Below are 17,437 nucleotides of genomic sequence, written 5' to 3'. Positions count from 1 at the left end.
TTTAAAAAAAATGAAATGATTCTTTATTCTTAAACAGTTTGTGTTTATTACCCCAACCCTTTGTTCTCTGAGTCTTAGTTGTTGGTATTCCTAACAGGATATCCTCTATCACCTCAATGTCCATTTCTCTCATGTCCATTGAATTTTGCATGTTACAATGGTTTTGTCTAAAGTGACTGTCCTTCTTCCTGAACAAAGAGATTCTCATAGTCCTTTAAGTTTAGTCTAAGCACAGCTCACTGTGAACAGATTGTTCTGGTAGTGCTGGTTACAATTTCCTGCTTACTTCGACTGTGGCTCCCCCACCCTCACTGTTATTAGTGTGTTTCATATTTATCTCATACGTTGGTTAAGCATTATCCCCAAGAGCAAGGAATATGCCTTCAGGCTTTATATCCTTTTCCAATTACCTCATACAGACACAATGGTATATCCATCCTATGTGATCATGTAATTTTATTAACTATCTAAATTGTAAATTATAAATCTTTTATATGTTGCTGAAGAATCATCCAGACATGATAAAACATGGCATGTAATCATGGGTTTTATATTCTATTGTTCCTGTGAGCAATGTGTGTACCTGTGAATGTGTGTGTGAGTATGTGTGTTTTACTGTATCACTGTGACCTTGTGGAAAGAGAGCATATGAAAAATAAAAGATCTGTTCAGTAGAAACATTTTGAAAGAATACGTGACATTCTTGAACAGAAGAATATTTGCAGATAATGTGACCCTATCTGTCTTCTCACTCCCAAATAACATCCTTCAACAGTGAAATCAAGGAAAAAAAAAAAAAAAAAGAGTTGGTTGCCCAAGCAGCTGCAGATCACCTTGAAGAGAAACACATTCCAACTGTTTCAGAGGAAAAAAAAAAAAAAGAAAGAAAATACAGTACCATTTATGCTTAAGAAACAAAAGGAAGCCATCCTGAATTAATATATAATGAAGGAAATGGTAATTACTTGATCCAAAGGTTTCCTGAATATCACAGTTCTAATGTCTTTTGGAACTGTTTCATGCTGAGAACAGCACATAGAGAAGAAATGTGAAATGAAGTCACGTTCAGGGCTCTGGGGCTTTAGTTACTGTGTCTGTCAGGAATGACTGAATCCAGTGCTTTGTTCCCCAGCTTCAGTGACCAGTTCAGGCTCAGTTGCTTTTGAATATTCCATGTTTCTGAAGAATGTGGGGAGAACTAAATGTATGGCTCACAACTTTATGTATGGAGTTGGGAAGCAACAACCTAGACAAGTGTTGTCATGAGAGGTAAACAAGGTGTCAATCCTATGAGCAAACATGATCCTTTCTTGAAGACTTATAGAGACCTTTCTCAGAAGACAAGCATCCAATTTAGCCATTTTCCTCTGTTTTGATTTTTAAATGAGCTGCAATGTAAGTCAATAAGGCAGATTTCCTTACTGACAGAAATAGATGACATAGTAGATGTCCTTGGGCATATTCCATGGGTTCTTAAAATCATATTGTAACCTGGTGACATAAAATCATTCTGATTTCAACATAAGAGCTAAAAAATGATACCTGCCTGAGTAGTTCATTAAATACAACTGGTCCAGAAGCTAATCTTTCTTATTACTGCTCTAAGGATTTAAGAAGGACTTTGGGTCAAAATCCCTCAAGCCATATTTAATTGTAGAAGAATATCTGCTAAATTTCTTATTGTTTAGATTAGTGTTGCTTAATTTGCTTTCAAGTGAAAATGTCTAAATGATAATCAAGATATTTAAAAGACAGATGTAAATTGAATGCTTGTTCTATGAGAATTAAAAAAGTCATCAGTGAAATACTCTTGTATCCAAGGCATCCTTAACCAAATCAAGTTCAAATGTTAACTCTTCCATTTGCAGTGCTATTGTTTTGTGGAACATTTCTAGAAGCATTGGTCCTCATTACAAACTTTTTGCTCATGTTCCCATATCACTTATTGCTTTTACATTTTAATCCTGTGAAGCTGAAATGATGGTTCAACGATTTCTTCACCCTGTTTGTAAGCGTTATTTTCTTAAAGTGGAATTTTATATTGAATTTTCTCTAGAGGGCCTTCTACTATTGAACTTTAAAGAAAAATAGGAAATAAATTTGTATTTTATGGCTCCTATTGAATCTCTACTATCTTCATAACAAAAAGTTTCATTCAGGCCATCCGTCAATGGATAGGATAGAAGCAGCCATATCATTGCTACCAGGGACCAGGAAAGCAATGGTCATAATTTAAAAGGCAGAATTTGCTTCACAAAATAATGTTAATTAGCATTTGGACAAGGACACAATTTTTTTTTTTATTCACAACCTGGAATTTTTGTTTTAATTTTCAAAGAAATATATCTTCTACTTCTTTTTTTTTTAAATCTATACCCTTAAATCTTTTTTTTAAAAATCTATACCCTTATTTGGTTTAGTTTTTCATTTTCCACTTTTGAAAAATTTTCCCACTTTTAACACATAAAAATGTATGAAATACTTCACCTTTCTTCATAACTCTGTATTAAGAAAAGGAAAACAGCACATAGTTATGATGAATGACAGGGCACCATGGTCTCTTAATAAAGTTGTGAGGCTGATGGTGAACCTTAGGACTGAACCCCATCCAGTTATTTCATAATCACTTTTAAAGGAAGGATATGGAAGTCAGAATTACATATATAAATCTTCCAGTTTTTAAATGTTGATAATGATTTCTGTTTTGGAAATGGGGTATCATCCTTAAATAAAATGTGAACCATGAAACACCATGTCTCTGAATTCCCCCTTCTGTTCCCAACAACGTAGCCAAACTAAGGGAACGAGGAAGAGCAGACCTGGATGCATGTTATCTGAAGGACACTGGCTTTCCCTTATGCAACCTGGGAACTAGGGCAAATTAGTGTTGTCAAGAGAAGGCTGCTTTTTTTCATGTATTTCAAGACAGTTGCTCCAGGGGATGATGACCATATAAGCAAACCAAGCAGGCTGATGCTGATGTCACAGATTCCGTATCCTAATCTAATGAAAACCTTTCTGAGTGGCAACTGGTGTGGGCACTTTGGACAGGACATATGTCACTTATCCAGCCAGCCACCATGGCAAAGGAGGTGTTGCTTGGCCAAAACTGTGAGGAAAGAAAATGGTGTTCAGTCTATTGCCACTCTTCTTGGAGAAGTCACTGATCTCTCATAAGTTTCTCCCCTAAGGAGTCCTATGCCTCACACCCTATATCCAGGCACATTCTTTGGCCTCTCAAACCTATGATACTGTTCTGGCACAACTGGGCTGAGAACATGACAACTGGGTATATTAACACTCCTTAGAGAATAAAACAAAATATATTTTAGGAGTGAGGATAGCCTGGGATGACAATCTGTGGATATAATTAGGGAGTCACTGTAAATCTTTTTTTTTCATAAATTAATTGAAATATTTAGAAAGATCTGCCTGCCCCAAATATGTTCTCTAAAATCACACCATGATCTTAGTACTACCTTTCCTGAATCCTTGGCCTGGATTTTCTACAATTAATGTCACTTCACTTGACTCTAGAGGAAAATAGTTAATTTTACAAACATATTATTCAGAGTTAGAGGGGATTTTGTTTCTCTCTTCTGTTAACATAATTTACTTATTATGTATTATGAGTATTTGGGGAAGGTATTTTATAGATGCAATGAGGAGATTGGAAGGAAAAAAAGAAATTAACAAAAAAAAAAAAAAAAAAAAAGCAAAAACCATTATTCCAACAATGTTGGGAGAATAGACAACATGGAATGAGTAAGAATCCTGAGAGCTTAGGACTTGCTCCAATGATGTACATGCTTGAACAAGCCTCACGAGATGAAAAGGAGCTTAAGTACAAGCAAACCTGAACAAAACTTGTATTGATCTCACCTACTTCTTGTTGATCAGAAAGAAGATGACTTTAAATGATATTTTTATGAACCAACTCATACATGTCTCTGAAGGCTAGTGGCTCAGATCATTGTCAATTGTCACATTTATTTATACCTTGGAAATATTAATTAATGTTAATTTTTAAAATGTCCAATCAACAGAGAAAACAGAAATTCATGAACATATGATGGAGGAATGATGATGGATGCTCTACCACATTGAATCAATTTATGAAAAACTTATAAATGGAAATTATCACTGTAAAATTTCAAGGCCTATTTTCCATATTCTCCTGTACTGACTATTTCAGAGAAATATACAGTTATTATGGTAGGTGTTGAGTTGCTTTATGATTAACCTGCCTGAAAAAGAAAGTGAGATGTAATTTAATAAGCTATGCTGATCCATGGGGTTGGGGGGAGGTGCTCCTAGCCTCCCATGCTGTAGCCTTCACTGTCTTCTGAGAAGACTCTCTCCCCTTGACCTTCTGGGACTCCAGGGATGCAGGTGGTTTCCATTTGTCCCTCATCTTGGGCAGCTCCATCATACCTTTGCCATCCCTCTGATCCTGACCACATCTCCATAAATAGACTCTTCAATAATTTTTTCAGTTCATACAGTGATATTAGCAAATATATTTCTTGCTAGGAGCCTTGTAAATATAGTTTATCTCTTGAATTAAGTAAGCTAAAATAGAATTCTGATGTGTAGGGAGGAAATGTGTGTTAAATCATACAGGAAAGTTATGTTAATCAGAAATCATTCAATTCCAAATGTCATAAAATCAACTCAAACTGAATTTTAAAACCACAATAAAAGAAAAATAAAATATGAAATCTATTTGCTCTCTAAACTATAAAATGGTGTCATAGTCTTTCTTCCTCATGTTTTCCACTCTGCTTTAAATTATGCTGCTTTATTTCCATCAAAGGGCTCTGCCCACAACTGGAAAGAATGCTTCTGTCACTGGGGTTTACATGGTCTTTGAAACTAGCACTTTCATAAAGAAAGACATGTCTTGTCAATCTCCTGAAGATATCACTAATTCACCCTTCTTGAGTCTTATGGATACTCCTGCACCAAATCTTTTGTCCAGTCATATAGAATACTCCAATTTCCTGGTGTAGGTCAAGAGTTTGGATGCTTACTAAGGAAGGGTGGTACCCCAAGAAAAGAGGTGAGCAGATAGAAAAGTCTTAGAAACCCACACTCTTTTGTGAAAATGCTGTTATTGATGTCTACCTACTTCTTTATTCATGAACTACTTAAAAATAGTAGCTATGTGTATTATATGACAGGGATCTGTTTAAGTTGTGGGTAAGGACTTGGTGTAAGAGAAGATGGGAACAATAGAGTGTGCACAGTGTGAATTTAATACTGAAATATCCAAGCACTTATGCTTCAGTGCTAAGAGGGAATTATGAAAAAGACTTGTAGGGTGGTTGATGTATCTCTTTTTAATTTTTTTATCTATTTATATCTCTTGGTTGAAATGGAGATAAACATATATGGTCTGTTGAAACACTGCTGCAATTTGTGAGAATCTTGCTTCTAACTATCAGGTTCAAAATACAGGGCTGAAATAAATAAATAAAAATGGTGGTAGCATTGTTGCTGGAGGTGGCACCAGGGAATGAGTAATGTCTATAATCACCCATGATTTCAAATAGCACTAAAATATTTAAGCTTGCCTTTGAGTATTTATGTGAAGAAACACAGAATAGAGTTGACACTGCAAAAACTATGCTTGCTTTTACCAAACTGTGAGGCTTCAGCAATTCATTTATTTAGTTTCTTTTCCATTACTAAATGAAGAACACTTTATTTTTAAGATGCTAAGGTTAGAAAATGTAGAAAGGCAATTATGTTTCTGATTTATAAACAATATACCAGCAAAATTAAGAATATTTCATTAGTTTAGTTTGTTAAGGTATCCACATAAAGTAACTTTATAGTGTAATGCATTCATTATATGGTATGATATGCAGTATATAGTGCATAGTGTATGTAGTGCTATAACATATGTTGTAGCAATGTACATAGTTTCACTAGATAAGTTTCAAGTGAATGGAAATCAAGGATTTATTTGAATATTTGATTACTGACATAATATACATGTAGAATCTATTAAGCTGAGTCATATTTTGAATTTGGACAAGAGGGTGGGGAGTATTTTATCTATTAGAATCTATTTTGAAAAATTACTTAAATATTATGCAAAATGAGTCCCTTTGGGGTCACCACATACCATGCAACAGGACCACTCCATGATACACTGTTTGCATGAAAGAATACATTTTATTATGAAAAATGTACAAACAGGTGTTCAATAAGAAGAGAAGATACGGTTGTCTTCCAATTGTAGCATTCATCCCATGGAGGCGGATGCAGACTTTTGGGATATCCAATAATATATATTTTTTTCTTAACAAAAGAGGGACCCTATGACCATCACCTTCTAAGAAGACAGCTTTTTCAGAACCTGATAGTTAGAATCAGACTACCATGTAAAGCAGTCAGAGTTTTTGCCCAGTAATGATGGTTGCCCATTACCTGTAACAATTCTGGAATCCATGAGCAGCTGGTCTCAGGATCAGCTCCTCCTTCCAGAAGAAGAAGAGCACTAGAACTCAGAGAGGCTGAGATTGGCTGTCAGTTCTTCCATCTGGTTGGGATCATTCTGAAACAGTCCTGCTCTTCAAAATACACTTAAAAAGTATTTGTGACTTTTTTTCTGAAATTTTGAAGTAAAAATGGTCAAATATGTTTCTGAGTGATTAGTATGATCTTTCTGAATTCAGTATTTTTGATACAGAATCTGTCAAAAGGAACCAAGAACAACAGCAATTGTGGTAGCCTTGTTTTAAATCATCAGTTCTCTGTGTAAAAAAGCGCCTGTTTCACTTAAAATGAATAATACAAAAATAATGTATTATAAAATTGTTTCTAGACAATCAAAATGACTCAAATAGCATTGACTAAGGCAGGGGGTGGAGTGGAGGGTGGCGGTGGTGGCTGTTATTAAATGTATCTTTAGTGTGCCAAACTAAGAGGAATTGTGGTTTCAGGAATAAAAAAATATTCAGACTGATGACTGAATGTCCTGATAATAGTGAAAAGTTAAAATGAAATAGAGTGAAAAAGTATATAAAATAAGAATATGTTGAAATAACTTCATCCTTTGTCTTAGAGAAAGATGCAAAAAGATGTGGACCTCATCAAAAAAAAAAAAAAAGTTGCAAAAAAAGAGTCAGCACATCGACTTTCCTGTCTGACATGGATGGAGGTTGAAGTCTGCCTATCCTAATGAGCAAAATCTGAACAAATTGAAAATCAAAAACTCTTCTTACATACATTAGAGGAGTGAGTCACAGCAAAAACCACTGTCACCAAAATTGGAGAGAGAAGACAGGTAGATAGCTGAAGTAGAAAGTCAGGAGCAGAATGCTGCAAGGAACCAGGACTGGGAAGTTCCACAGGATCCAGTATTCAGTTAATTACTGAACTGCAATTGAAGAATTGCTGAGGCTCAGTGTGAACAACTCTGAGAGTAAAAGACTCCAGAACTGTGATATACCTCCTGGAGCTCTACCAGGTCCTCACAGTGCATATCAGTGAAAAACATGCTACTGTTTCAGCAAGAGAGGGAAAATAACTATTTAGAAAAATGCAGAGCATTTTACTCTTAATAAGGCTTTCCCTCAAGAGAAATAAGTGGAGATTTCTTAAAGTCTTACCCATCTGGAGGAAGTTAAATATTCAACGTCAGCACACTTTAGCCATCCTGTCCCACATAAGGCAATGGAAAAGTTGAGAGATACTTCCCAATTTCACAGTCCAGGGGCATAGTTCTAGTCATGGGACTATAGAATACTTTCCATCCTCCCATGCCTTACCATGATATTATATACCTATTTACAAACATTCCTTTTATTCAGTACATTGTGTCTGGCTTCCAACCAAAACATTGCAAGACAAACTGAAGGTCAAAAACAAACAAACAAACAAAAATGATGGAATCATCATTATCAGACTGAAATATGGCCAGCCTATTGGAATTATCAAATTCTAAAATTTAAACACCTATTTTAATATACTATGGAATCTGAAAGAACAAAATAGAGAACATGCAAATATTGATGGAAAATGTAAGCAGAGACAAATGATCAACCTAATTAAAAAATGGGCCAAAGAACTTAATAGCCACTCCATCAAAAATAATGTCTAGATCACAAATATGACTATGAAAATAAGTTCCACATCATGTCATGAATGAGATACTGCTATGCTGCCATTAAGATGACTAAAATTCAAAACACTGACCACACCAAATGTTGAAAAAGGTGGAGAGCAACAGGAACTCTCATTCACTGGTGGGAATGCAAAATGGCACAGGTGCAATGAAAGACAGCTTGGTGATTTATTTTAAAACTAAGCATACTCTTACTATCATAACAGTCTAGCTCCTTAGTGATTTTACCAAAATGAGTTGAAAGCTCACTTCCACAGAAAAGCGTATACAGAGATATTTATAAAAGCTATAGTTATAATTGGAAGCAACCAAAATGCCCTTCAATAAGTAAACAGATGAATTAACTGTGGTAGATTAAGACAATAAATATTTTTTAGCGCTAAAAGAAATGAGCTAAATCAAATTGTAAAAAAGGCATGGAGGATGCTTAAAAGTATATTACTCTGTAATCCCAGTATCTAGGAGGCTGAGGCAACGTTGGCAATTTAGCAAGACCCTGTCTCAAAATAAAAAATAAAAAGGAAGCCAGGCAGAGTGGCACACGCCTGTAATCCCAGCAGCTCCAGAGACTGAAACAGAAGGATTGTGAGTTCAAAGCCAGCCTCAGCAACAGCTAGACACTAAGCAACTCAATAAGACCCTGTCTCTAAATAAAATACAAAATAGGGTTAGCAATGTGGCTCAGTGGTTGAGTACTCCTAAGTTCAATTTTCAGTACCAAATAAATAAATAAATAAATTTTAAAAAAGGCTTAGTTGTAGCTCAGTGGTAGGCAACCCTTGGATTCTCAAAAAGAAATCATATTGTTAAGTAAAAGAAGCCAATCTGAAAAGGATAATTCCAAACACACACACATGCACTCACATAATGCAGTATGTGTTCATGTGACTATATAATGTGTGACTCCAGTTGTTATGCTTTGACTATGAGGTGTCCCCTGAAAGCTCATGATTATATTTTGAGAGCTGTGACATAATCAGCGGATTAATCCATTTGATAGATTAATAATTTGTAAGAATGCATGTATTCGGTGGTAACTGTAGGCAGGCTGGGTGTGGCTGGAGGAGGTAGGTCACTGGGGTTTGCCCTTGGGGATTATATTTAATGAGCTGGCTCCTTCTTCTCGTTCTCTGGTTCTTGGATACTGTGAAGTAAACAGCTTTTCTCATCCATGTCCTCCTGCTGTGATGCTCCACCTTCACCTTAGACCCAGAGTCATGGAGTCAGCTGGCCATGGACTGAATCTCTGAAACCATAAACTCAAAATAAACTGTTCCTCCTCTAGGTTGTTCCTCCTCTAGGTATTTGTTTGCAGTGTCAAAAAGCTGACTAAACACTGCTGTATGACATTCTGGAAATTAAAAAAAAACTCTGAAAACAAAAAGATTAGTGGTTTCCAGGGTATAGGGAAAGAGTAAAAGATGAACAGGCAGAGGACAATTTCATTACTGTATTTTTTTCAGTAATGAAATTGTTCAGAGTGACCTTTTCAGATTGGCTTCTTTAATTTAGTACGATGCTATTCTGCATCGTACCATAATATTGGATATATTTTATTATACATTTATCAATTCCCAGAATGTATAGCAATAAAAATGAATGCTAATGTAAACAATGTATTTTGGGTGATAATTATGTGCTATGGTAAGTTAACCAATTGTGCTACTTTTGGAGGGGATGCTGATAATGGGGTAGGTTGTGTGTGTTTTGCAGTAGGTATCAATATTACACAAAAGTTAGTAATTGTTAAAGCTACTTGTGGACCATGTCTTATTTACTATTCTATTTATGTAAATGTATATAATCAATATAATAAAATATAAAATTAAAAAAATAAAAACTAAATATAATTATGAATTAAAAAATTTTTATTATTAAGTGCATAAACATTTCCTAAATGTTGTCCCTTCTTTGAAAATTGAACACTTTACAATGATCAGATGTCCCTCTGCACTCCTGGCAATATTCTTTACTCTGAAATTTATTTTTTGTGATGTTAATAAAAATTAATGCTTATATAAATGAAGTGTAAAATAAGGCAAGCGTGCTTTATAGTACCTCAGCATGTATACATTTTCCCATCCTTTACATTTAAACTACATCTTTGTATTTAAATTGAGTTTCATATAGATGACATATACATTTGGAACCCCTTATCTATAGCATTTGCAATTACGGATTTAACCTCTTAGGAATTGAAAATATTAAAAAAAAATACTTCTTAATTGAAATGGACAGATATTTTCCCCTATCATTATTCCCTTAACAATACAGTATAACAACTGCATGTAATTTACATTACATCACAATTAGAATTAAAATATAACTACACTATAAGTAATGAAAATGAGGAAGGGCATAGGTTATATGTAAATGCTATGTCATTTCACAGCAGGAAGTTGAGCATCCACAGAGTTTAGGCTCCACAGGGAATGGGAGTTCTGGAACCAATGCTTTGGGGACAATAAGGGAAAATTGTAATTAAATGAAGCTTTCTCATCCAAGGAAGATAATTCCTGAAAGTTATTTGAGCTATATATATATTATTTACATTATATAAGATTATTGATATTATTGAGATTAAATCTGTATTTGAAAATTATTTTTTGTTTGTCTCATTGATATAGTTTGGATCTTAAGTATCCCCCAAAGCCTCATGTGATAAAGACTTGGTCCCCAGCCTGTGGCTCAGCTGGGAGACAGTGGAACATTTAGGAAGTGAGGCATAGTGGAAGAGAGGAGGTTGTGTGGCATGGAGATATTGGCACCCTTGCCTTCCTGACTGCCATGGGGTGAGCAGCTCTCCATGATTACCCACTCCCTACCACGCTGTTCTCCCTCTCCACAGACCAAAGCAATGGGGCCATGTGACCTTGGAGTGAATTCTCTGAAACCATGGATCATAATAAATCTTTCTGCTTTTTAAGTTGTTTATCTGAGGCATTCTCTCACAGAGTTGAAATACTGAGACATCTATCATGCACTCATCCTTTTTTGGCCTTCTTTTAAATTCATCAAATATTGTTACAGTTCCCTTTTATACTCATTTTTTGTTTTTGACTTAAACAAAATTGTTTAATGTGAAGTTAGTTCCTTTGAAGTCTATTGGATACACCTTAGCATCCATCAGTCTATTTCAAATAATGTCATACCACTTCATACAGAGTATAAGACCCTTCCAAAAATAAACTTCCATTTCTTCTGTGCTGCAGTCTTTGCTCCTCTGAATATTTCATAGACTCATCATCAATACATTTTGTTATATTTAAAATTGATCATTTATGAAAGTTTATAATTTCAGTAAAATAGTTCATATGTATAATATATATATATACCTCTATTTACTTATTTTTTTTTTTTTGGAGATCTTTGTTTCTTTGTGTGGATCCAGATTTTTATTTAATGACATAACTTTAATTCTACCAGAGGACTTTATAAACAATTCTTATAATTCTTTCAGCATTTCTGATCTTGATGAGTAATTCCAGCTTTTGTATATCTGAAAGTCTTCTTTGGGCTTTTGTTTCTGAAGGTATTTTTGCTGAGCATACAGTTCTCAGTTTTTGTTGATTTGACAGGAAATCTATTATTATTCATGTCTCTTTTTCTCTAGCTCCTTTAAAATCGTTCTGTTCTTGCTTTTAAACAATTTGACTGTAGTTTGCCTTGTAATTTAAAAGTCTACTTATGTTGGGAATTAACTTAAAAATTGTGGACACGTGGGTTTATAGTTTTTGTAGAATTTGAGAATTTTGAGTTAATAGTTCAAATATTTATCTATTGCTTCTTTCCTTCATCTTCCCCAATTGCTCATACATTATCCCTATTTGGTATTGCTCCACATGTCACCAATGCCCTGTTTTCTTGCTTCCTTCTTCCTCTTTTCATCTTTTTTTAATGTTCATTTTGCATAACTTTTATTTCTGTGTATCTCTGTTCAAATGCTCTATTTCCCCCCTAGTCACTAACCTGCTGTTATTCACATTGGTGCATCTTCCATGTCTGACATTGTATCTTTCACCTCTGGATTTTTCATATCCTCCCTGTTTACCTTTAACATGCTCACACTTTCCTCTTCCTTCTTGAACATACAGAATCAATGCCCTTGTCATCTGCATAGATGTAATTTCTATGTCAGTCTCTACTATTCAATTTTCTTCTCACTCTGAGTTAAATTGTCCTACTTCTTCCATTATTATTTTCCTCAAGGGTGATGAATATCACTTTTTTGAGTACTTGATATTTTTGTAGTTCTTTAAGTACTATTGAACTTCGTGCCGGGTTGCAGTTGACTTAGAAATGGTATGATCATCTTGAATCTGGCTTTGGTTCTAGTCCAGTGTCAGAGCAGCCTTCAGCCCATCACTAATTTTGCCACCTTTCTAGGCAAGTATCTTTCTGAGCACTCTCAGAAGGTTTCATGGTCTGGAAGGTTTTGCTACCTGCTGGTTGGGAGCATAGATAATTTCTACCCTCTCTGAGTGCAAGGATTACTTCTATGTGCTTCCTTCCTATTCTTCCCAGGCCACTCAGTTTTTTCACAGGCTAGTGCTGAGCAGGACTCAGAGGGGGAAACCTGGAGACCTCTTGGACATCCACTCTGTGCTGCCCTCTCTCCTCTGTGTAGGTTCCTCCCTGCAGAACTCCTCCCAGGATTCCAGCTGTCTTTATGTCTTCACATCCTTAATTTTGTCTCCATGGTTAACAAAACTTCAAGGCTTTATTTTGTTTTCTTTCCCCTGAGGTGTGGACTGGAAACTCACCACATAATAGATGAGAGCAAATTTATGGCTTCTGGGTTTTGTTCACCGTTTTTCTGCCTCTTTCTAATGTCTGTCATTGTTAAACTAATTTTGTCCTATTTTTCTTTGTGCTGATTGAGCCAGGGGATAAATCTAGTCTTTTTACTTCATCATGACCAGAAACAGAAGGCTTTGTTTATTGATGACTGTTTTAATAGGGAACACTTTCCATACAGGTAACTTCAATCTACAGATAAAATCCAAACTCTGCATTGTACTCTTTCTAGGTAAGAACTGTTGCCCTATATGAAAAATAAGCTAGTGCAGGGTTTTAATTTAGTCTCTTTTGATTCTCCTGCTCACTTTTTATCATCCCACCCTTGGGTAGTAAGATATAGACTTATGAGACAGAAGTTTACTGAATTGACTATAATCCCTTTTCCTAGACACTAGTTATGTTTTATAATATTGCTACTTTTTTGGCCTAATTCAGTTAACATCTTTGATCATTGACAAAGTCAGAATAATATGAGTAGTACAGGTACATTTTGTTTGTCTGAAAAGCAGGGAGGGTAAAATTCATTCCTGGAAGTTGGGGTTCTAACTGCCTCAACACTTCAGTGATATTTGTTCTTTATAAAAGAGTCTTAATGGTCATGTGTGCTTAAAGTATTTAATGTGTCTAATCAACACGAATTTATGACTTTATTGATTAACATCTTTATCTTTTTGTTGTCCCTTATGGTTTTTCAATTGGTATAGGACACTAAGCCTAGAATAAGGCAACACAGATTTTATCCATGTTATTCTGTGTTCATGTACTTCTGATCATAAAATAGCCCTTATTTGTTAGTTCTTTATAGACAATATATTTTATAAGAACCAAGTTCTGTCAAATACAAGCAAAACAAACAAACAAAAAGCAAAAGAAACAAAACAAAGGGACTGGCCTGTCCCTCTGAATCTGGCAACACTGCAATATGGCACACTGGGGCTTCATTGGCTGGAGAGTACAGCAGCACTTAACTTTGTTTAGGAGGATCATGATGTGAGAAATCACTACTTTAAAGAAAATATGCTGAATGAAGTTGACCTTATTTGAAGAGAAAGACAATTACAAGTCTCTAAATCCCTCTGACCTCAATGCTTTGTCTCTTCTGAGTTACCCATTTTTATTCATATTCTTAAATTCAGACATTATGTCTAATTCTACTTACTGTCATTTATTTTTATTATTTTAATTTGTAATTTCATTTATCAAGCCATGGTAATGAAAACAAGTATGCCTAAACTATCTATATCATAATTGGCATATAAATCCTCCTAGGGATTAAAGTCATTTCATTATGACTCACATTTGTCATAATGGTATAATTTTGATATTTTTAAGTTTTTGTAGAATGGCTAGAAATACATTAATATTTTATTTGCAATCTGTATTTCATCATGCATAATGGTATTACTCTGTCTTTTTGTCAAATATGCTGTTATTAAGATCAAAAATCAGCTAATGATATTTTAGAGTGTTGCATATTACTGTGTACCTGACAAATGGATAACCACTAAAACCTTTACTTCTTGCCTTAGTGCTAAATGACTCACAGATAATATCATCAAAAGTTTTCCATGTGAGCTGTAAATAATCTAGGTATTGTTTGATAGGTGATAATTTAGTAGACACTCTAATTCTCTTAGGAGATCAATGATCCCAGACAAATTCATTTTGGATGACTTTTATGACAGCTCTGTAATGACACTCAACTGTGTGATAAGGGATTTTGCAAGAAGGTATTGAAAAAAATCTTACTTTCTTTTGAGGAAAATCAAATTCAATTTTAAGAATTGCAAGAATTTGACAACACTTAAAATTGTTGACTTGTCTATAACTTCCATATTAAGCAGCAAATATTTGTAATCAAGGATTATGATAAGTAGGATTTTTATCACTACATTATTAGTAAGGGTCAATGGATAAATAATCATCATAAGTAATATAAGTAGCTAATAAATGTTAGAGTAATAGCTGCTTATTTAAAGTACCATCATAAGGTTTTTATTTCTCCAGGAAAATTTTGGATCCACAAACATGGTATTAGAGCCCTAGTTGGGAAATTCCAAGACTCCAAAGAAAGCATCACGTGCCTGGGTAGATTGTGACATTATTTAAGAGATAAGGAGTTTAGGGCAAGGCACAGTTTGAGAGTAAAGAAAAGGAGAATATGAATAAAGCATAAGTGGAGGTAATGCTTTATTTATGAGAATGTTGCATATCTAATTAGGAATTTTGAAAATGCGATTGAACACATGAACCCAGACATCATGGAAAAAAAGAAACCTGCATGCTGTCATGGAATCTGAAAAAAGCAAATAAACGTGTCTGGTTATCACGGTGATAAATTATAAAGTGCTACAAAAGCATATAAAAGGAGGAATTGAGTTGGGCATGGTGACACACACTTGCAATCCCATCAGCTCCGGAAGCTGAGGCAGGAGGATCACTCAGCAAAAGGGAGGCACTAAGCAACTCAGTGAGACCCTGTCTCTAATAAAATACAAAATAGGGCTGAGGATGTGGCTCAGTGCTCAAGTGACCCTGAATTCAATCCCCAGTAGTCTCCCCCAGAAAAAGGAATGGTTTTAGCCTGATGGATTAAAGAAGAGCTACCCGGTTTTAATAAACAACAACAAAAATACAAAAAACAAAAACAAAAAAACTCCTCAACAATGAAAACAATCAAACAAAAATAAAAACAAAAACAAATATTAAGCTATGAACTAATATGTTACTGAATACTCACCAAGTGGAGGGAAAAGTGTTGTGATCATTGGAACAAGTCACACAAAAGCCTGAAAAAAGGAGAGGTTAGTGCCAGAGAGTAAGCAAGGTCTAGACTCTGATCTAGAAAGTCATCAGCATTGGCAGCTGAGTCCTTTGATAAGAACAAGCTCTTCAAAACAGATTCACCTGAGACAGAAGAAAAGAAGTTGGAAGAGACATCCCTGGAGAACAGTATCATCCAACAGAGTTCCTTATATTAAAATTTTTATAAAATTTGGATAAATTAATATACATACTTTAAAAAAATATGCATTTTTAGTGTGTATCATGTGTACTGGTGTTGATAATCACTTATTTTAAACAAGCAAAATGTCCCGTAACTGCCACCAGCCTCCGCCTAAATAGTAAATCAATAATAATGGAGTTTAACTAGGACACGTGTAGACTACAGAGTAAAGATATGAAAGCACGGGGATAGTGATTCCTGTCACATTCCCACTTATATCACCTCTTGGCCTGTGTAAAAGTCCAATGTTCTTGGGAAGTTAATAGCACGTTTTCATAAACTTAATGAATAGACATTGCCAATGGCAGCTGGTTTTTGGAAACAACATTTTACTGGGGAAAATCCTTATAACCCTGGAACCTTGTGGGCGCTATACTTGCCAAATGCTGTCGGTTACTTTCACGTAAGTATAAAAAATCGGAAGCAGTTTGCATTTATGTAGCAATGAAAATAGTATACCTTCATTGTGTTGCTCTTTCTTTCTGTTATAGTATTAATTGTAGAACTCTTTGATTGTTTTAATATTTCATCACTTTGCTGATCCATTATATTGATATTATTCTGCTAGCTGGGTATAAGCAGTAAGTAGCAAGAATCTTACCTGCTTTGCTCTTAGATATTCTTCCAATAGTTTGTAAAGTATCTAAAAATTTAAAGACCTGCCATCTTGGTGAAGTTTCTAGGAATAGAGTGGTATGGAACAGTTAGGAATTCTCCCATTAAAATAATAGATATTTCATTTTACACTCCCCAAGAAAGAAGACACAGTGTTCTTGGTGAAACCTCTTGGATTTTGGAAATAACACATTTCACATTTGATTATTCTTTTCTACCCACTTCTTACACAACATTTATGCATGCCAGTGTGACTGATACCTGGGTCAGGTGTGGGTCAGGTCTAAGCTGTAGCACAAGCTACCTTACCACTTGGATCATATGGTGCAATACTGAAAAGCCCAAGGCAGAGAGACAGTATAAATGTATTTGGAAAAACCCTAAAGAAGAATCATAACAAAGATTTTTAGAGGTTTTCTTTTTTTAATTTATTACTCTGATCATAAACTATACCTTTGGTCCCATGGATAGCTAACATAGGAGGGTGGGGAGAAAGCACTGGCATGGTTTATGGGTAAACCTTCATTGTAGACTATCACAAGCTGAAGTCACTAGCTTTCACGTTACTGCTCACCCAACAATGATCATATATGAACATGTGAAAGGGAAATTTTCCCTGTTGGCACAATTTGGGGTTGGTAATTCTGAGTAATCATCTAATGAAGAAAGAAATTACTTCAATATAAAATAATTCATATTTACATGGCTTGGTTGCCCAGTTAGAAATTGGTAAATAAGAATTGTAAAATTGGAAACTGAGAGATCTGGGAAAAGGCTATGAAAGTGGCAACTCTGGAAATGGGCCCCGATTGTGAAGAGATTTGTGTCCTATGTAAATGGCCACAAATGGCCCTAATCACAGAAGAGGCCCTAAATAT

The sequence above is a fragment of the Callospermophilus lateralis genome, chromosome 1, assembly GCF_048772815.1.
Source record: "Callospermophilus lateralis isolate mCalLat2 chromosome 1, mCalLat2.hap1, whole genome shotgun sequence".
Lineage (NCBI taxonomy): Eukaryota > Metazoa > Chordata > Mammalia > Rodentia > Sciuridae > Callospermophilus > Callospermophilus lateralis.
Note: the sequence above shows the minus strand (reverse complement) of the source record.